Source organism: Puma concolor, chromosome C1, assembly GCF_028749965.1.
Source record: "Puma concolor isolate L17-30 chromosome C1, mPumCon1.1.hap2, whole genome shotgun sequence".
Classification (NCBI taxonomy): Eukaryota; Metazoa; Chordata; class Mammalia; order Carnivora; family Felidae; genus Puma; species Puma concolor.
In genome coordinates this window covers 103620643-103641175 of record NC_141674.1, presented here as the reverse complement: position 1 = coordinate 103641175, position 20533 = coordinate 103620643, and the positions used below count along the sequence as shown (strand labels likewise).

The window sequence follows — 20533 nt, the reverse complement described above, 5'->3', positions numbered from 1 at the left end:
TATTATGACTTCAGATGCAAGGGTCCCCTCTTCTGGCCCCTCCTGGCCTTAGGGCAAAACGATTTGTGGTAAGAATGGACATCTCCAAATCTGATCCAAACGCCACTGATCCCTCCAAACCCACACTTCCTTGGAGGCCATCCACTGTCAGGGCAGCTCCAACGTCGAAGCTCGGGGACTGGGGCAGAGCCTCATGGTCACACCATCCTACCCTTAGCAACGGTGCTTCCCGGCAGTGCAAACCAACCCCCGTCCGTCCTGTGGGGCTCCCTGGCAGATGCACCGTGCACTGTGGAGTGCGTTACACCCCCAGTCCTCACTGCTCACCTCAGGCTGCTCCTTGCAGGGTTGGATGCTACTGTACGCATTCCTCAGTTTCTCCAGATTGTTCTGAGCTCAACTTGCCCGTATTCTCAGGTCCTTGGGCAACCACCGTTCCACCATTACCTTGTCCTTCTCTGGGTTATTCTCATGCTCCACACCTGCTGATTTTCTGTCTTCCATAGGCTCCCTCGGTCCTCTGTTTCCAGTGTGGGCTCAGCCGGGCTCCTGCAGGAGACACACAGACAAGGGACCAAGTCAGGTCTCAGCCACAGTCCCCAGAACACGTTTAACAGGCACCTCAGTCCCTCGTGCTCTCAGAGAGACTGAGCGGCAAGGGACTTTGGAGAAGTGAATAACAACCTTATGTTGCAGAGGAAGAAACTGAGGCCCTGAGAGGTGAGGAGATTTTCCCAAACTCCCTCATCGCTTGATGGCAGCAGACACACCAACAGGTGTCTTGGCCGCAAGCTTTCCTTGGACTCTCCTATCACACCCTCCAGGAACCCACATCTGAATTTCAGGGGACACTGATCAAACATCAGTACCCCTTCCCCCGCCCCCCGTTAAAACAAAAATGTCGCAAGGACCTTTCCTGGGACAGTTCCTTGTCACACCTCTACAGTCCTGTAGTTTATACTCAGTTGATTTTCAAGCCTGGCTGACACAATGGGCCCAAGGAACTCAACAATTAAGTAAAATGCATCACAGCAGATATTAAAATATATTGATGTGGTTATCTATAAGACACCGATCTCCTGGGCTGGAAAATCATCTTTCTGACAGCGGGCGCTCTGCGTGCCCTGTTCATCCCGTCTCCGCAGCGCCTCCATTAAGAGCCTGCCAGGGAAAACGTTCAGTAAATTCTTGTCAAGCAGATAAATAACAGTTATCAGGAACAACTGCCTTTTACCGATCTCTAGTCCCAAACACAGTTCCAAACAAACCCTATCCAGGGTCTGTGCTGAAGCGACAAAAGCACAGCCTTAAGAAAAGCAGGCCCAGATTCCAAAACCAGCTTGACCACATGTCACATACGCTTCCGTGGATGATTTCAGTATCTCTTGGAGCATATTTATCGCATGTATAATAAGAGAAGAATGTATACTGTAAGGTAGAGAAATCAGCATGAACCACGAGAGTATTGGATCAGAAAATGTGAGATCATGCAGCACACAGGGGTAGCCAACCTGCAAGGAGAATGAGAGAGCAGGCATCTGAGAAATTCATCTGACAGAAGTCCTCTAGCAGCAGGAGGGCGAGGACTATCTTACCTTAAGCAATCTGAATCACGGCACCAGAAGATGTTACCAGTGGGAGATTCTGCAATGTGTGAATGGAGAGCTCAGTGCTTAGATTCCCCGTGAATGACTGATGTGAGGATCCGAGCCCGAATGAAGACAGTGACGGGGTACCCGGCTGGCTCAGTCGGTAAACCATGCGACTCTTGATCTCGGGGTTGGAAGCTCAAGCCCCATGTTGGCGGTGCGCCTACTTAAAATATAAAATGAAAATAAAAGCAAAGTATGCTACCAGCCCGTGGAAGGACAGTAGGCCAGTAGATGAAGGACAGCACATTCTCAAGATGGAAATGCAGGCAGGCCCAGAGGGGCAACAGCACCAGGGTCACGGGTGTCTTTTCGTCTTCTGTTTGCAGAGGTTATGGGTCATAGCTGGTGTGGTCTCCAACTGAAGTTGTTTCCAATCATCTAAGGAACTTGTCCTATCGGTCAGGAGGGGCAGTTTTTGGCTCTACAAGGTTGTTGCTGGAACTGTCATGGTCATCTTCCCCTCCCAGGGGATCAAAACCACAGGGTCAATATTTTATGATGAAGCCATCGGGCATTGTAGGACACAAGCTAGAAAGTAGAGCACGTGCCGTGTCCCTGCTCTTCTAGTCCCAGGAGGCGGGAAACCACAAAACCACTCTCTACCACCACCCTTGCCTCCAGCTCCCGTCCAGCTGCCTACTCTATCAATTTAACACCTGGGACAACCCATGTAGGAACATTCCTTTTGACCCATTTGGAAATGAGAAATGGAGCCACAGAACGATTCAAGAGACTTTGTCAATGTCACACTTTTGCCACCAGGTTTGCACCTACAGCTTGTGAGGCCAGAGTGCTCTCTTTTCTTGTTCTCTATGTTAGGGATGTCCAGGGAGAAAGAACAAGGCCAGCCCCCAATGCCCTGAACTCTGCACTCCCGGCTTGACTGTGTTGTTCTCATGCTGGAAAGCGAGGATCTGAGATACAGAATACCAACCTGAGATAAGACTGCTTTGAGACCTTAATAAAACAAGACAAAACAAGGCTACCTCACAATATTGTTCAGGCCAGACAACAGCCAGGTCACAGTGAAATTTACAACGTCCCCAACATCTTCTTTTCATAAGGAAATGCTATCGCTTCTTTACTACAAGCATAGAATGTCCAATGCTAATAGGCTTCGATATAGAACAAACCCTGCTTACTTCCATCAGCCCCCACCCACATCAACCAACCAAAGCCCAAATCCTATAATAGATCCTCTCATTGAGACCTTGGGGTGTGTTCTTTCTGGCTGCAAGCAATAAAAATCCCAACCTCTTTAGTGAGAGGTGTCTTCCTGGCAATTTGGCTTAAAGGAATTAACACCGGCCTTCCAGGGATGAGCAGCTGTAAACACCCAGCCTCAGGAAGAAAGGTTACATTGTCTGGGAGATGCCTAGGCTCTGGGGCTCCAGACCTGATTTTTATCTTAAAAACTAAAAGAAAATAAAAGACTCTCTCCACCAAACCCCCTCGGTAACTAACATGAAACTTAGGCGCTCAGGCAGGATGTTTTTCTCCACATCTGATTTAAGATAGAGATTAAGGATAAGGTTAAGAAAGAAGCTAGTTAAGAGAGAATGTGTAGCACACATGTAGCTTCCCAGGGCCTGGGATCACTTAAAACCCAGTATTCCTAGCTGGGCTTGAAGCTCCAAGCCTTCAGTTGCAGATGATGAGCTCTCTCTTGACCCAACTAAAGGCAGGCGCTGATCCTCTCCCTGGCCTCTCTAGCCCCAAGTTGCTACTCTGGGCTCTTCTGCCTTGTCTAACTCCATCACCTCAGAAGATATTGAGCCCGTGAGGCTCCTGGCTGGCTCCGTTGGTAAGCCCGTGACTCTTGATCTCAGGGTTGTAAATTCAAGCCCGGATTGGGTGTAGAGATTACTAAAAATGAAATTCAAAACAAACATACAAAAAGAAGACATGGAGCCCCAAAACAGTGTTGCCGTATCTACAGCTATGTGACATCAGAGCATCACAAAATCTTCTGTTGTCTACAACGTCGCAGGACTCTCCCATGCCACGTTCAGGAGATGCTACATTTCTTTTAGTAATTAGTGAATATCAAGGCGTCCTCACCCCATCCAACTGAAACGTATGCTGTTCAGAATGCATTTGTCCGTGTTGTGTAGCAAAAGCCGAACTCGGTTAGGCGCCTGGCGGTCTCGGTAAAGCACAAGGAGGAATTGGCAGGTTCCTTCCATCTGGTCTCCTTCACATGGGTGCCTGGCCCTTCCCTTCCTTTCTCCTCCCACAACACTGTGGGGTGCTGGTCTCCACTCCTCCCCCCCCCAGCGAGTGAGAGACTCACATGACATCTCTTTTTCCCCCAGAAATCCCGCTCCTTGTATCTGTGCTTACCAGACACACCTTCTGGGTCTTTCTTCATTTTGTTACCTTAAAGTTTTGGCTGACTTCTAGAATATATCCATGGCATATATTTGGCGAATCTTTTCGTTTTTGTTCTTATTCCTACTATTGACGTTTTCATTTTCAAGAGCTATTTTTCTACACCGGTCTCATAACCAGGGAGCATCCAAGGCCTGAGGCCTTAGAATCCACACTGGGCCTGAACCTAGAGGGTAATGACATCACTTCCTGCCTGGTAGGCCAGCAGGCCATTGGCCAGGAGGGTGGGATGGGCGGGGAGAGGTGTGGGGGAGCATCATTCCCATGGGAGTGGCAGCCAAGGAACCCATGTAAAGGGGCCTGTCTCCTGTGGATGAGGCTTGACAGTGGCTGCTGTTTAGGCTTCTGTTGCTCACAGACTCTAGGACCTGATACTCTAGGACTGCTACCTGATTTGCTTGCAAGTCTGGGTAGATGGATGTGCGCGCGCGCGCGCGCGCGCGTGTGGGCACGCGTGCCTGTGTGTGTGTGTGCACAGGGGCAGGCCTGCATCCTAGAGACCGTGAATGTACATTGTGAAGAATACAAGGTTGTGCCCAGGCGACACAGGCTGGGTTTCCATGTATGGGGCTGTAGGTATTCAAAAGTGGCCGTATGTTTTCAAGATACAATTGCTTTGTTGGGCTTCTTATCTGCTTGGTTAATTCTACCCACGTGTCATGAAAGCCATGTTACCAACATGTTTGGCCATAAAGGCTGCTGCATCGTCAGCCCACCAAGATGGTACGCTTTACGTCCTATGAAGTTTTCCTCACAGTTTTGAGGAAAAACTTGGGAGGCACAAGCAATGCAACAGCAAGTCTGAGGCCAGTAACACTATCTGCGAGAACCTTTTTCCCACATCAGGACGTGTTCCGGCCTGAGTCGACCACGTGTGGTGTCTGGTGTACGAGGTCGTCACTTACACAGCATGAAGCTGTTTAGGGCCATCTCCCGTGCTGATACGTACATAACTGATGTGACAGGTTGCAAGGAACGAGGCCTCACAAATCCACAGAGTCTCCGTTTGATTCCCTGAAGAGTTCTCCACACACCACATACATCCTGCTCTCAGCATGCCATAGGGAAGACCTCTCCCAATAGGAACCACCATTAGTATCTTTGTCAACAGGTTTCTCACCAGATGCTTACAAGGAAACTTGACTGGGGCATGTTTCTTTTTCCAGGCCTGCCTCACCAAAGGAGATAATAACAAGTAGAAGGAACACAGTTTCTCTTCTAGTCCCCGATTGTCTAGGTGGAGGGGCTCCTGGGTGGCTCAGCTGGTTAGGCCTCTTACTCTTGATTTTGGCTCAGGTCATGATCTCATGGATCATGGGATCCAGCCCTGTGTTGGGCCCCGCCCTGACAGTGCAGAGCCTTTTTGGGATTCTCTCTCCTTCTCTCTCTGCCCCCCTCTCTCTATACCAAAATAAATAAACATTTTGTATGCCAACTGTAAATATTTATTCCTCCAAATCTAAGTGTCTAAATAGAAAAAGCAAAAACTAACAGAGCTAAAAGGAGTAATAAACAGTAATATGATACTAGTGGGGGATTTGAACACCCCACTCAATAAATAAACATTTTTAAGAAAGTGTCTAGGTGGCGTTTTTAGGCAGAGCTTATACATCAGCAGGAATTCAAGTTTCTCTCTCTGAGCAAAGGTACAGTGATATCTGTAGCATTGCTCATTAGTTAGTACCAGATTTCATATTTCAATAATATGTATATTATCCTAAGAAAGAACATGGTTCTCTGTGGAATCAACCCACTTAGGAGCATGTGTTCTTTTTACTACCCTGTCCCATTTCCTTTTATTACCTGTTGGACGAACATCCTTCCCCCAGTGATGGTGCCAGTTCAGAGGTACTGCTTAACCTAGAGGTGAGGCCAAGGAGTAGTGTGCACCCGGCTAGAATGGGGCTGCCTTCAGAGTCAGCCATAATTTAGCTACATGTAGTAGTAAACCAGCCTAAAGTACCATTATGAATAAGTACTGTCAAATTTAGTCATACGGGTTTCATATTTTTGTGTGTGCATTTGTTTTTTTCTTTTGACAGAGAGAGAGAGAGAGAGAGAGAGAGAGAGAGCGCCTGCAGGTAGGGGAGAGGGGCAGAGGGAGAGAGAGAATCTTAAGCAGACTCCACACTCAATGTGGAGCCTGACATGGGGCTCAACCCATGACCATGGGATCATGACCTGAGCCAAAATGAAGAGTGGGACACTCAATCTACTAAGCCACCCAGGTGCCCCTGTATTTTATTTTGATATCAACCTCTTGGTGCAAATATGTTTAGACGTCGGCAAGGGACCATGGCATCACAGAAAATGACAGAAAACCTATGTGAAGTGTGAAAGATATTTATCAAAGTTAGATTGAGGGGCGCCTGGGTGGCTCAGTCGGTTGAGTATTGGACTCTTGGTCTTGGCTCAGGTCATCATCTCATGGTTCGTGAGATCAAGCGCTACATTAGGCTCTGTGCTGACAGCTCAGAGACTGCTTAGGATTGTCTCTCCCTGTCTCTCTCTCTCTCTCTCTCTCTCTCTGCACTTCCCCCACTTGCTTGCTCTCATGCTCTCTCTAAATAAACAAATAAACATTAAACAAATAATAATGAGTTGTATAATTTCATTCTCCATTAGTGTCTCCTTTCCACCTGCAGAGCCAAGAAAACTTTTCAGCAGAGTTCTCACTTTCCAACAAATATAATCCAAGGACATAATAATTTGAACTGTTAGCCCATACCCTCAGTGTTTTCCCATAACCTGCCTTAAATACCAGGTATTGCCATTGCCCTCTCCCATGTTCAGTGAGACTGGTGAGGGTGGTAAGTGATGTGGTATATCCAGGTCATATTCTGTTTCTTGGGCTACTTCTGTACTCTGCGTGTCAACTTTTGTCTGCTACTGTACCTCGGACCGCACATACAAAACACAACAAATCTTTTTTTTTTTTTTTTTAATTCTTTGGAGACAGCACGAGCAGGGGAGGGGCAAAGAGAAGAGGACAGAGGATCTGACAGGCTGACAGCAGCGAGCCTGATGTGGGGCTCGAACTCATGAACTGTGAGATCACGACCTGAGCCGAAGTCAGATGCTCAACCAACTGAGCCACCCATGTGCCCCATCAACAAATCTTAAATGTATAGGGACTCTGCACTGATCCTGGAGAATGTCAGGCAACATTTAGGATTCTCTAAAGGCTCAGAACGGCTCTTGATCTGCAAGGCCCAAGATAATTTCCCTTTCCTTTCCTTAGGGGGAGTAACAACACGTTCCTGATCTAAACACCTTATGAGTTCCAAGACAACACGCACGCGCACGCACGCACACACACACCACTATTTTCTTTTTGGCAAAAATGTTTACAAGTCTGTGAAATGCCTTCCATCTGCCCTGATCCCTCAGGCATATGTTTCCTGAGTCCCTGTTGGTCCCCCTTTATCCTTTGTGTGGAATCCTCTCCTGCTTTTGGTGTGTTTTTGTTTCTAGGGACATCTTGGAGGAGGACCGCTTGCTACCCAGTGTTGCAAGATTGATAGTACACGGGGTGTACGGCCACCAAACCTCACTCATCTCCCCTACCCCAGGGCATTTAGCCCATCACTGACAGGTGCAGAGGTATGAAGTCTCCGTTTCCTGGCCTGGAGATGAACTCTTAAACATAACTTACCGCTAAATTCTCTTACAGCTATCAGGACAAAGCCTCCCCATGGCACTTTACTTGAAATCACACTATCGACGCCAACTGACCAGAAAGAACTCTAATATAAGAAGAAGACAGAGTTTGACTCAAACCCGGATTAGGATAGCTGCCCGGGGAACCCCATCCTCAGGGGGAAGAAAGTGCTCCGGAGAATGAACACTTTTTACAGGGTTACCTATGCTTTACATAGAGAGCCACAAATCAAGGTCACAAGTACATTCCTGAAAAATGCCGAGGCCACTTTCAGACAACAGGCTTGAGCAATGGAAACTTCATCAAGGCAGAAGGGCCCACAGTGACCACCTGGCTGAATGCAGGGACACGCCTCAAAATATCCACAGGCCTTCACTAACCAATGGGCCACTTACAGGCAAGGTTACCAAAAGAGGGAAAATCCCACATGGGGCTGTGCCTCTTGCCCTACCCCTTCCCCCCACTGCCTCCTTGCAGACAGTCTCTGCTGTGCTGACCTGCCCTCTGTTCCCTGCAGTGTATTCAGTCAACTTCCATCCCCTTTGTCCTGCCTCGGGTGAACCTTCTCACACCCGCTCTGCCCCTTCCACACAATCCTCGCCCCATTTTGGGGGCCCCCATCTGATCGGGAGGGACAACACAAAAAGTTCAAAAAGATTATAGATCAACATAGACACACAGGAATCACGAGTTTTAACATCACGGATGCAGGGAGTAAGAGCATTGATTGAAATACTAATGACAAATGCTTCTCCTCACTGCATGCCTGGTGGGCCAAAAATCACCCTTCAGGTTGGAACAAAGTTTATCCACCATTATGCTGACTTAGAAAGAAGTCTACCATGATTTCCCTTAAATATTAGGCCTTTAGACAGATTTTCTCTCAGCAACACCGTATACAGCAATTAATGCAAAATGGATCACAAACCTAAATAAAAGAGAGAAAATAAAATTTCAAGAGGAATTCTGGAGAAAATTGTCATAAATTTGCATTAAGCAAGAAGTTCTAAGACACCACAGCAAAAGGACAGTCAGTACATAAAAGAAAAAGATTAAGAAATTGAAGTTGCTTAAAATTAAGAACCCTTTTGTGGGGAGCCTGGGTGGCTCAGTCAGTTAAGTGTCTGACTGTGGCTCAGGTCATGATCTCCCAGCTGGTGGGATCGAGCCCCTCGTCTGGCTCTCCCCTCTCAGGGCAGAGCCTGCTTTGGATCTTCCATCTCCCTCTCTCTCTGCTCTTCCCCCACTCTTGTGGGTGTGCTTTCTCTCCCTGTCTCAAAAATAAATAAACATTTTTTAAAAAGCAGTGTAAGGAAAAAAAGAACTCTTTTGCATCAACACATACCAATAAGGAAATGAAAAGACAAGCCACAGACCAGAGAAAATAGCCTCAGATTGAACTGTAGGAATGAAGGAATAGTATTCACAAGAGCCAAAGAACTCTTCCAACTCCAAAACGAGAAACAACAAGGTTTTTAAAGTCAGTAAAAGACATGAGAAGACATTTTTGTCAAAGAAGACAAGTAAATGACTCATAAGTATATGAAAAAGTGTTCAATATCACTGAAAGAGGACCCAGTTGTAGCCTTAAATACCTCCATTTTGACCTCTGTCACTTTCTGGTTAAGTTTCCTTTCCAGCTTATCTTTTTTTTTTTTTTTAAGTTTGAGTTGCTTATTTTGACAGAGAGACAGAGAGACAGAGAGCGCAAGCTGGGGAAGGGCAGGGAGAGGAAGAGAGAGAATCCCAAGCAGGCTCAGCGGCCCTTGTCAGCGTGGAGCCTGACACGGGGCTCAAACTCATGAACCATGACCTGAGCCGAAATCAAGAGTCTGACACTTAACTGACTGAGCCACCCAGGCACCCCGTCTTCTTGAGAATTGGCTTAGTAACATTTTCTTTTCTCTAGCTTGCTTCACTGTAAGTATCCAGTGTATGATACGTATAACTTGCAAAATATAGGTGGGTCGAGGACGTTATCGCTAAGGCTTCCAGTAAACAGTTGGCTGTTAGTAGTTAAGTTTGGGAGGAGTCAGGAGGTATACACAGAGTTCTGACCTTGGGAGTCAGCACCCTTAACCCCGCCAGGTTCAAGGGTCATCTTGTGTCTCTATGTGCTGAGGACATGGTCCTATGTGTTGAAAACTCTCAAATAATCCACACACACAAATACCAGAGTCAATGAACTAATTCTGGAAAGCTGCAGGGTACAATATATACAAAGATCGGGTGTGCTTCTATGCACTGGCAATGAACAATCCGAAAACAAAATGGAGAAAACAATTCTAGTTACAATTGCACCCAAAACAATAAACTATTGAGGAATACATTGATTCCAGGAGAAGCAAGACTTGTGCACTGAAAGGTATAAACCATTGTTGTAAGAAATTAAAGAAGACCTAAGGGGAAAACCCCTCCAGTATTCACGTATCCTAAGTCTGAATGTAGTTAATATGGCCACACTCCTCAAAGGGATCTAGAGATTCAATTCGATCAAAATCTTTCCCTCTGCTTTTACTTTTGTTTTTTCCTTTTCCAATTTTTATCTAAATTCTTGTAGTTAACATACAGTGCAATCTTGGTCTCAGGAGTAGAATTCAGTGATTCATCACTTACGTACAATACCCAGTGCTCATGATAACAAGCGCCCTCCTTAGTACCCATCACCTGTCTAGCCCATCCCCTCCCTCCATCAAGCCTCAGTTTGTTCTCTAGCTCTAAGAGTCTCTTATGATTTGTTTCCCTCTCTCCCCCGCCCCCCCAAAAAGTTCATCTGTTTTGTTTCTTAAAGTCCACATACCGGTGAAATCCTATGGTGTTTGTTTTGCTTTGACTGACCTCCTTCACTTAGCATAATAATACACTCTTGTTCCATCCCCAGTGTTGCAAATGACAAGAGTTCATTCTTTCTGAGGGCTGAGTAATACTTGATTGTATATATGTACCACATCTTCCTGATCCATTCATCAGTCCATGGACATTTGGGCTCTCTCCATAGTTTGGCTATTGTTGATAACGCGGCTATATATAAACATCGGGGTGATGTGCTCCTTCAAATCAGTACTTTTGTATCCTTTGGGTAAATATCCAGTAGCGCCATTGCTGGATCATCGGGTAGCTCCACTGTCAACTTTCTGAGCAACTTCCATACTGTTCTCCGGACTGGCTGCACCAGTTTGCATTCCCACCAGCAGTGCCAGAGGGTTCCCCTTTCTCTGCATCCTCACCAACACCTGTTGGTTCTTGTGTTGTTAATGTTACCCATTCTGACAGATGTCTGGTGGTATCTCATCATGGTTTTGATTTGTATTTCCCTGATGATGAGTGATGCTGAACATCTTTTCACGTGTCTGTTAGCCAGCTGGATGTCTGCTTTGGAATACTGTCTGTTCATGTCTTCTGTCCATACTTCACTGGATTCTCTGTTATTTTGGGTGTTGAGTTTGATAAGTTCTTTACGGATTTTGGATACTAACCCTTTATCGGATTCGCCATTTTCAAATCTCTTCTTCCGTTCCGTAGGCTGCCTGTTAGTTTCATCGATCGTGTCCTTCACTGTGCAGAGGCTTTTTATCTTGATGAAGTGCCAGGAGTTCATCTTTGCTTTTGTTTGCCTTGCCCCTGGCGACGTGTCCAGGAAGAAGTTGTTCTGGCCGATGTCAAACAGGTTGTTGCCTGTGTCCTCCTCTAGGGTTCTGATGGTTTCCTGTCTTACATTGAGGTCTTTCTTCCATTTTGAATTTATCTTTGTGTGTCAAGCAAGAGATTGGTCCAGCTTCCCTCTTCGGCATGTTGCTGTCCGGTTTTCCCAACACCGTTGGTTGAAGACACTGTCTTTTTTTCCATTGGATATTCATCCTGTTTTGTCGAAGAGGAGTTGACCATATCGTTGTGGGCCCGTTTCTGGGCTTTCTATTCTGTGCCATTGGTCTATGTGTGTGTGTTTGTGCCTCTACCACCTTGACTTGATGACCACAGCTTTGTAATAGAGCTCGGAATCTGGAATCGTGATGCCCCCAGTTTTGCTTTTCTTTTCCTGGATGGAGTTAGCTCTTCAAGCGCTTTTGCGATTACATACAAATTTTAGCATTGTTGGTTCTAGCTCTGTGACAAAGGCTGGTGGTATTTTATTTTATTTTATTTTTAACATTTACTCATTTTTGAGAGTGAGAGAGACAGAGCATGAGCGGGGTAGGGGCAGAGAGACAGGGAGACACAGATCCGAAGCAGGCTCCAGGCTCCGAGCTGTCAGCACAGGGCCCGACATGGGGCTCGAACTCACGGACTGCGAGATCACAACCTGAGTCGAAATCGCATGCTCGACCGACCGAGCCACCCAGGTGCCCCATGGCTGGTGGTATTTTGATGGGGATTGCATTGAATGTGTAGATTGCTTTAGGTAGTATAGACATTCCTCTGAATTTTCTAATTGTTCCAATCCCTTACACTACATTTCCTTTCCGACAACGTAGTTTCATGTCTCTCTCTCTTTTTTTAAGAGTTCCTTTTAAAAAAAATTATTTATTTTGAGAGAGGGAGAGAGAGAGAGAGAGAGAGAGGGAGAGCGCACCTGCAAGTTGGGGGGGGGGTGGGGAAAAATAGAGAGGGAGAGAGGGAAGTCAAAGCAGACTCAAGTTGTCAGCGCAGAGCCTGTTGTGGGGCTCAATGAAGAAACCATGACATCATGACCTGAGCCAAATCAAGACTTGGACACTTAACCTACTGAGTCACCCGGATACCCCCATGATTTTCATCTCTTAAAGATACAGAGGGTCTTTTCTATGTTTTCCATTATCTATTTAACATTTTCAACTGATGGAATATGATCACTTAAAACACATTTTTAGTGATTATTTATTTTTGAGAGACAGAGAGAGAGAGAGAGCGCGCATATGCATGCACAGGAGGGGGGCAGATAGAGAGGGAGACACAGGATCCGAAGCAGGCTCCCAGCTCTGAGCTGTCAGCACAGAGCCTGTCGTCAGGCTTGAACTCACAGACCTCCAGATTGTGACCTGAGTAGAAGTCAGAAGCCCAACTGAGTGAGCTTCCCAGGCACACCTACGATTAGAATACATGTGTTCATGTCCTCCTCTGGTGGTTCTCACATCTGGGTCAGCTCTGGGCTCTGTTCAAAGGATTGATCTCTCTCCTCATGAGCAATTCTTTCCCCTTTGTGAGAACTGGGCCCTATTGCCTCTAATCTTCTCACAGGATTGCCCCCGACTTGCTGGAGTTGGCTCCCAGGGAGGCACAGAGCAGGACTGTGTTGCACCCTTTGGGCGCCCCAGCAGTTCTCCCTAGTTGGCTTTCTGCAGCTCTGTCCTCCCTTCTACACTGTCCTGTGGACTCTCAGCTCCGTGTCCTTGACCCCACGAGGTCCACTGGGCTCCTCTTCAGTCTCCTCTCCCGGTTCCTTGCTTGGAAAGTCTCTCGGGGGCAGCACACTGGAGCCACGGTAGGGCTCGGCTCGCCTGTGTGTTTCCAAGTGTCCGGGATCGCCGTCCTCGAACCCTGATGCCCAGGGTCTCGGAAATCTGCATTCCCTCTCCTTGTGTGGTTTGTAGTTGCTTTCTGGTTTCGGGCAGGAGAAGAAATCCAGTTCCTGTGGGTCTGTATTGGTGTGGCTCCTAGAGGTTAGAATCAATGCTGGAAAATGATTCTGAATACAGACTTTTACGGAATACAGAAAATAGCCACAGTCAGGGTGAAACACTGGGAGAAGGAAACCCTCAACGTTTGTACTTAAAAAAAGCACTGCACCAGTGCTAAGGGCATTGTTTTTTAAAGAGGAGCTGTGGCCTTATTGGCCGATGAGGCCACTTGAGGAGGATGAAGTGGGAGGAGCGGGTGGCCTCGAGGACGCCCACACCAGGCCCACAGCGCTTCAGTGCAGGAGGGTGGAAGGCAGAGGGCCTCTCCTGCGGTTAAGGAGCACCATCAAAAACATCATCAGAGCACCATCAGCCAGGGTGCCCTCGGCCCGGCCCTGCAGCCCAGAACAGGCACGGTTTGTACAGGGCCTTGTGACCCTGCTTCTAAACGCCACACTGGCCTGGGAACTCGCAACGGCCACTTCTCGCTTCAGTGCCCGTCCTCACATGGTCACCCAGGGGAAACAGGACCCTGCTCCCTACGGATGGGACGCGTGGTCCCCACACGGGAGCTCCTCAGCAGTTCTAAAGCACACGAGTGACAGCGGTGCCCTGAGGGACAGCGGGGCTCAGCCGGCACTACTCCCAGATGTACGCTTGCTCGGGGCCAGCTCAGCCCGGCCAGCGTGGGCTGGGCGTCCGTCTACACTGCAGCACCCGAGTGCTTTGAATCCACGTGGCGAAAGTGGTGGCTTCCCACGTGCAATGTCCCGCTTAGCCTGGCGCCTCCTATTTCCGTTTATGGCCTCCAAAGTGTGGCGATGACCGCGGCCTAGTTACGCTGTCCCCTTTTAAATAAGTCCTCTCTGGGGACCTGGGACTCGTGGCCAGACCAAGCCCATCGAGAGTCCTCTGTAAGACAACCCAGTGATCATACTTAAGTGGCACCTGAGAGGCCCCCAGTTGTGTGAAAGCCTCGTCTGTGTCTTCCTAGTGCTTTAGAATGCGTGTCCTTCTGTATAAATGTACCATAGATACTTCTCTATGTTGCTATATAGTGATATGTTTTGGGCAACATAACTGGTGGACAGAGTCTGTTAGAGGAAATGAAACACAGTCTTTTTGGTGGCTACAAAAGCAAAACGTGTATAAAGAAATCAAACATTTTTCTTCACCTGCTTTATTTCCGATCTGGGCACCGTCTCTAGGCTGAGTGTGAGAGAGGAGCAAAGTCACACTGTCCCTAAGAAGGTCACGGTCCAGTGTTTAAAGTCTTCGGAGTAAAGGAAAAAGTTTGGACTTCTTTGATCATTGTGTAAGAATCCCCAATCTAAAAGTAAAAGAGAGTGGTTCTTAGGTTGGGAAAGCCTTAGAGTCAGCAATGGAGGTCACAGAAGCTACCACCTGGGCTCTAACCCCAAGAGATGTAGTTGGTGTGAGGCCCCAGAATCTGCATTTCTTACATCAAACCCAGGTGATTCTGATGCAAGTGGGCTGCAGACCAATTTCAACATATTGCTCTCTAACATCGACCCAAAGGTATGAATAAAGTGGGTTTCCTTTAAGGGAGCATCTTTAACTGCAAAGCGTGGAAGTCCTTCCACAAATGTGGCACCGAGATCTGCAACTAACCCTCGGCAAGTATCCTTAGTCATGTCCTTCCAGGAACTAACACAAAGCTATCGCTCCACAGTGATTTCCTAGAAAGAGTTCAACAACACAGACAGCAGCAACCACAAAACCCTCAAACACCATCCTCCCCACCACCTCCAGTGACAAATAGATCCATCCAAAGACTCACACCTGAGGCAGACACGGGTCCTACTTTCATGGTAGATGGAGTGACCCCACGTGTGCTGTCACACTTGGTTGTTTAAGTCTTCCCATGAGTGCCTTTGGCTGTCAACAGAGCAACTCGCTGGCCCAATCCGCAGAACAGATGACGAGTCTGTAAACAAGTAGGACACAGAAGCCCAGAGCGAGGCTGTGCAGCCCCGTGATTATTCCAGGATCCGGACAATTCCTCCCCCATCCCTGTGCTGCCGGGCCTGGTCGCAGAATCAGTACTCATGAGAACTCGGTGCTTCCATAAATTTCGTTTTATGTCCGTGACATTTAGAAAAGCAACAGCCTATGACGCCCTATAAAGCTCAGGTCTGCTCGGGATCCAGTCACAGATCACTTTTGGGGGAAAGCCGTAAACGCCATGCTTGCATGTTCGCTCTCTGTGACATGCTGAAAAGTAGCTCTGTGCCTTAAGAGAACTCACGCCACAGAAACGTAGCTGTGAGAGGAGGGGGTTCTCCCGTATTTTTCCTTTTGTAAGTTATGTCCTTGCCCTCCTTGGGAAAGGAGCACAGCCCACTCTTGAAAAGTAAACAGTCAATCTGTGTGACCACCAGTGGCTTCCACTTTGCATAAGAACGTGCTGAGCCTGTGTGCAGGGAACAGACTTTGAATGTTACAGAAAAGAAGGGAAAGAAAAAAGATGGCGGGTGATGAGGTGAAGAAAGGCAAAAGAAATGTAGATGCGATTCAATTTCCTTACACCTTGCAGCCCACTGGTCAATAGCTGACACAGGACCTCCTCAAGGAACTCACAACTGCCTTAATGTTAACGCTCTGCTGGACGCAAAAACCAACCTCGGCTTGAGGCTAACCAGACCTCCAGGGTCCTGTAAGCCTTCTGGAACGTATGGAGCTCCTGACGGAAACTTCATTGGGCTCTACGCCCCCATCCTCCCCCACCCCCAAATTAAAACTTTATAACCAGTCACACCTCACAATCCCAGTGCAGCTCTTCCTGTCCCCCTGTCCTGTCCTGTCCTGTCCTCACGCTTTTTATACACACCTTTTTGCACCGAGAACGTCTCACAAAGTCTTTGTTTTGTTTTGTTTTTTAGTTTATTTATTTAGAGAGAGATACAGGGAGAGAGAGAGAGAAAATCCCCAACAGTCTCCCTGCTGTCAGCACAAAGCCTGACTCTGGGCTCAATCTCACAAACCTGTGAGATCAGGACCTGAGCCAAGAGCAAGAGTCAGATGCTGAAGCCACAGAGCCACCCAGGTGCCCCGAGAATTCTTCCTGAACCTTTCACTCCTGGCGCACCTCACATCGGCAGGTACCTAACCTAACACTTCACCGTGGAAAAGCAGCGCTTGGCCGGGCCACCTAAGACTCACGACCTGCAGCATTTATACAGAATTGATTCCATCCCGCAGATCTAACTACCGCTGACGTGATGAGCCAGACACCTGACATGGGTTGTCTGTCGCCGGGGTACCGACTCACCGCGAACTTAGAGGCTTAAAAGGACACACGTTTGTTACCTGACAGTTCTGTGGGTGAAAAGTCCCAAAAAGGATCTCACCAGACTCAGATGGAGATGTCAACAGGGCCACCGCCCCTTCTGGAGGCTCAGGGAGACTGAGCAATTTAATCCAGGGAAAGCTCACTACAGTGCAGTCGGGAGGTTTTGGCAAGGGAGCGCCTGTGTCCCGCCCGCCCTGGTTTCCTCTGTCTCCATCTTCCGCACCACCAGCTACAGCAGGCAGACATCTCCTCCTCTGCCTCCTCCAGGTTGAAGGCACCCCTGTAATTCCAGGGGGCCGCCCGGATATTCCAGGACGATCTCCCCATCTCAGGGTCCTTGACCTAAGCACCTTCGCAGAGGCCCGTTTGCTGTGTGATGGATCATTTTCACAGGATCCGGGATGAGGCTGGGGACCTCCCAGGCAGGGGGCATCCTTCCGGGGACCACCACACTATTGACTCAGGTGACAACTACTGTCAGACGCCCGCCACCCCCCCCCCCCCCCAGGTCTCTTCTAATTTCAGCAGTCTAGTAAAAGTCAAGCACACGTCAAGGCCCAAGGGAGACAAAGGCAAATCAGAAACCAGAACGCGAGGGACAGGACCAGGAAATTGCCCCAGGACTAGTCTCTTCCCAGTAGGTGCTGCTTGGCTTTCCAGACCTGGCTTTTCCCCACGGAAGGGGGACTTTGCTGGCGGAAATCTCCTCCAAGGGGAAGCGCGCAGGGGGGGGAAGAAGGGACGGCAGAGGCAGAGTGGGGCGCCCGGGACCCCACTAACCCCTGCTGTGACCTCTGGCAGTGGGGGGAGCGTCTAAGTGAGCTCAAGGCAGGTTTCCGTACCCGCCCCCGCCTCAACCCGGGCATCCTGGGGCGCCACCCCCCGGGGGTCCACCAGGGGGCGCCGCGGCCCCGCCCCGCCCCGCCCCGCCCCGCCCCGCCCCGCGAACGCACCTGTAAAGCAGCAGGAACGCGGCAGTTCTCAAACGACAGGTGTGGGTTCGGCCCCCCCGCGCTGGTGTCCAGCCCTGGTGCGGGGGGACTGGCTTGGCGGCTGAGCCCCTCAGGTGGAGCCATCGCACTGTGTCTCCTTCAAACCGGGCTCTGGGCAGAGACAGAGCGAGAGACAGAGCGAGCGAGGTGTGTGGGCGCTTCTCCGGCTGGGGGACGTCCTCCCTCGTGTTCCTCTCAGGCGGGCGCAGTCGGCCCGCTGCTGCCCGCCGCGTGGGCGCCACGACGGGCGCAGGGGGGGGCTGCGGGAGCTGCATGGAGAGGGAAGACGAGCGGGAAGCAAATCAGTGTGGAGGGGAGAAGACGGAGGAGACCCGCAAGGAGAGGAAGGAGGCGGGGGGCGGGAGGAAGAGGAGAAGCCTCAGCGCCGAGATCCCGGCGGGAGCGGAGCTGGGGGCAGGGAGACGGCGTGCGCGTGGAGCCGGGTGACGCGGGGAGGGGCGGGGAGGGGCGGGGAGTGAGGCGGGGCCGTTGCGTCCTGACCGGGGCGTGGCCTTATGGAAATGAGGCCGCGGTGGGCGCGGTAGAATTCCACCGGGCGGTAGAATTCCCCGGGCTGTGGAAGTGCCCGAGCTGTGGCTCGGCTTGTCTGAGGACGACGTGTGTGCGGTGAGGATGGTTGAGACGGGAGTGGGTGCGGAGGGTTTTGGGGTGCGGGGAGGGCAGTGACCGTGTGTGTACAGTGTGGTGCGTGTGAGGCTGGGTTGGGGCGGAGGGGGAGGAAGTCATACTTACCTGGCAGGGGAGACACCATGATCAGGAAGGTGGTTTTCCCAGGGCGAGGCTTGCCCATTGCACTGCGGGCGTGCTGACTCCTGCGATTTCCCCACATGTGGGAAACTCGACTGCATAATTTATGGTAGTGGGGGACTGCGTTCGCGCTCTCCCCTGGTCTGCGGTCTTCCAAAGTCAGATGTGTCCGAGTGCTTCCTTGCCTTGTTTTTTTTCCTTTTCCTCCTTACTTTAAGGTGTTTCTTCACAGCAGAGTAAATTGCTGCTTTTCTAGGCAGTTCTTTACTTGTCCTGTCTTTGGTATTGGCCTTCTGTGTGGTTGGTTGTTTCCCACTTTTGGCGGTGGGAGTAGTGTCCTTTGGGGGGTTCGAACTGTTCCTTACTGTCACCCTGATACTGATACAAAGGCCTTTTTTTCCAAAGGCCTTTTTAAAAAGGGCGGGAGGGCTCTGATTCCTCACCACACATGTGGCGCCAGGACTGGAAGTGGGAGCTCAGGACCTGACCTCGGCTGGGTTATGAGCTGGAGCCCAAGTCAGATGCTTGGGATGCTTGCAGTCTTGATGCTTAACCAACGGAGCCTCCTAGGCGCCCCACGTGTTCACATTTCTTAGGGATGGCCTCAGTGCTTTCTCTGCAGGAGGGGAGGGAAGTGGGGCTGCAGTGCTCAACCATTGCCTGACCTCCCCATTTTCTGCCAGCAGGTACAAGGAGCCTAAGGCCAGTGCTACTCAGAGGTGTCTTTGGGGGAAAAAAAAAAGAAAAAAGAAAATCACTCCAGGGCTGCCTGGGTAGCTGAGTGGTTGAGCGTCCGACTTTGGCCCAGGTCATGATCTCAGGGTTCCTGAGTTTAAGACCCGCCTCCTGCTCTGGGCTGACAGCTCAGAGCCTGGAGCCTGCTTTGCATTATGTGTCTCCCTCTCTGCGCTGCGCGCGCTCTCTCTTTCAAAAAATAAATAAGAACCATTAAAAAAAAAGAAAAAGAAAAAAGAAAAACACTCTGAAAGGAGGGGATTATATGGAAAAGACAAAAAGAATCACAGGGGGATTTGGTTGGGTTCCCACAGGGTCCCCATGGGTTGGGGGAAAGGGGACTCTCACACAACAGGAACTCAGGAAACATGCACACAGGGATTGGAGCATATGGAAGGCATTTCACACATCTGTAAACATTTTGCCTCACGTGGAAATCGTGGTATGTGCTTGGCCGTCACAAGGTGCCTGAATCAGGAAATCTGGAGGTACTCTCCCTGAGGAAAGGATGGGGCAACTCCCTTTGTCCTTGCAGATCCAGAGCCATTCTGAGCCCTGAGAGAATCTTACATGTTGACTGACATTCCAATTCAAGATCAACGCAGAGACCCTACACTTTTAAGTTTGTTGGGTTTCCCGTGTGTGGCCAGAGGTCCCCTGGCGGAGAACAGTTGACACGCGGAGTACAGAAGTAGGCCAAGAAACAGAATACGACCTGCATATACCACATCACTTACCGCCCTCACTAGTCTCACTGAACATGGGAGTGGGCATTTCAATACCTGGTATTCAACGAGGTTTATGGAAAAAAAAAATAATGGAAAGTTTGGGTTAATAGTTTACATTGTTGTGTCCACATTGAATTCCATGGGCAGTGAAGAAAGTTTTCTAGGTTCCGAGTGTGGAAATGAGGGGCTAAAGGATAAAAAACAATTCTACAACTCAATGTAACTTTGGTAACTTAGTATCTTTCACACTTGACACAGTTTTCTTTCATTTTGTCTGATGCCCTGCTCCCATAAGTCTAAATGTATTTGTACAAGAAAGCTGCTATCAATACGAAAGGTAAAATCCATACCATTGCGTTTGGCCCTGCTTATTCCTAACGGTGTTTTAGGCTGGTTTCTAACTGCTTGTAGCCACGTTATGGCTCACTCTGAAGGCAGCCCATTCTAGCCACAGGCACACTTCTCCTTGGCCCCACCTCTAGTCTAGGTTAAGCAGACCCTCTGAGCTGGCTCCCTCACTGGGGGAAGGATGTAGGTCAAGCAGGTAATAAAGGGAAATGGAGAGAGGATGCTTAACCCAGGCATTGTCATGAGTGGGATGGACAATGTGGGAGGACCATGGCATTGCTAAAATAACATGCCTGGCGATATCTCTCTCACTCGCTCTCTCTCTTTCTCTCTCTCTCTCTCTGCAAACTT

At 49.2% G+C, this 20533-nt stretch overlaps 2 protein-coding genes and 1 non-coding gene across 3 annotated transcripts in view; 2 read left to right on the top strand and 1 right to left on the bottom strand.

Moving 5' to 3' along the window:
• Positions 1-16347, bottom strand: part of LOC147578298 (NBPF family member NBPF6-like) — a 47557-nt gene extending 31210 nt beyond the window's left edge. The window contains exons 1-2 of the mRNA XM_086715186.1: positions 15102-16347; positions 328-549 (exon numbers count right to left, since the gene is read on the bottom strand). The gene's annotated coding sequence lies outside the window, so the exon portion shown is untranslated. The remainder of the gene's footprint in view (positions 1-327; positions 550-15101) is intronic.
• A 1247-nt stretch (positions 16348-17594) lies between these two features.
• Positions 17595-20533, top strand: part of LOC112865116 (NBPF family member NBPF6) — a 95948-nt gene continuing 93009 nt past the window's right edge. The window contains exon 1 of the mRNA XM_086715185.1: positions 17595-18230. The gene's annotated coding sequence lies outside the window, so the exon portion shown is untranslated. The remainder of the gene's footprint in view (positions 18231-20533) is intronic.
• On the top strand, positions 18349-18512 carry LOC147578297 (U1 spliceosomal RNA). Its single transcript, XR_015255700.1, has one exon. It is a non-coding gene; the product is annotated as a U1 spliceosomal RNA (small nuclear RNA).